This window comes from Rhagoletis pomonella, unplaced genomic scaffold, assembly GCF_013731165.1.
Source record: "Rhagoletis pomonella isolate Grant_MI unplaced genomic scaffold, Rhpom_1.0 Rhpom_scaffold_00156, whole genome shotgun sequence".
Lineage (NCBI taxonomy): Eukaryota > Metazoa > Arthropoda > Insecta > Diptera > Tephritidae > Rhagoletis > Rhagoletis pomonella.
The window spans coordinates 156,783-157,049 of NW_023458710.1; positions in this window are offsets into that span (position 1 = coordinate 156,783).

Below are 267 nucleotides of genomic sequence, written 5' to 3' on the forward strand. Positions count from 1 at the left end.
GCAGGGTTGTTGCGAATATTCGCATTCGCATTCGCAACCGCGGAGCTTCCGCATTTATTTTAACAGTCGCATACGCAATAATCAATGCGGAGCTTTTGAGAATGCGAATGTTGTGCAAGTTTACTGATAAAACGTATATCTGGCAAACAAAATGACAAATTGTAGCCAATATTTTTTGCCTGTGGTCGTTGGAGTATTTGTGTAACAAAACTGGTCAAATGTCATATTTATCAACTTTGATAAAAATATCTTTAAACTTATTATTTC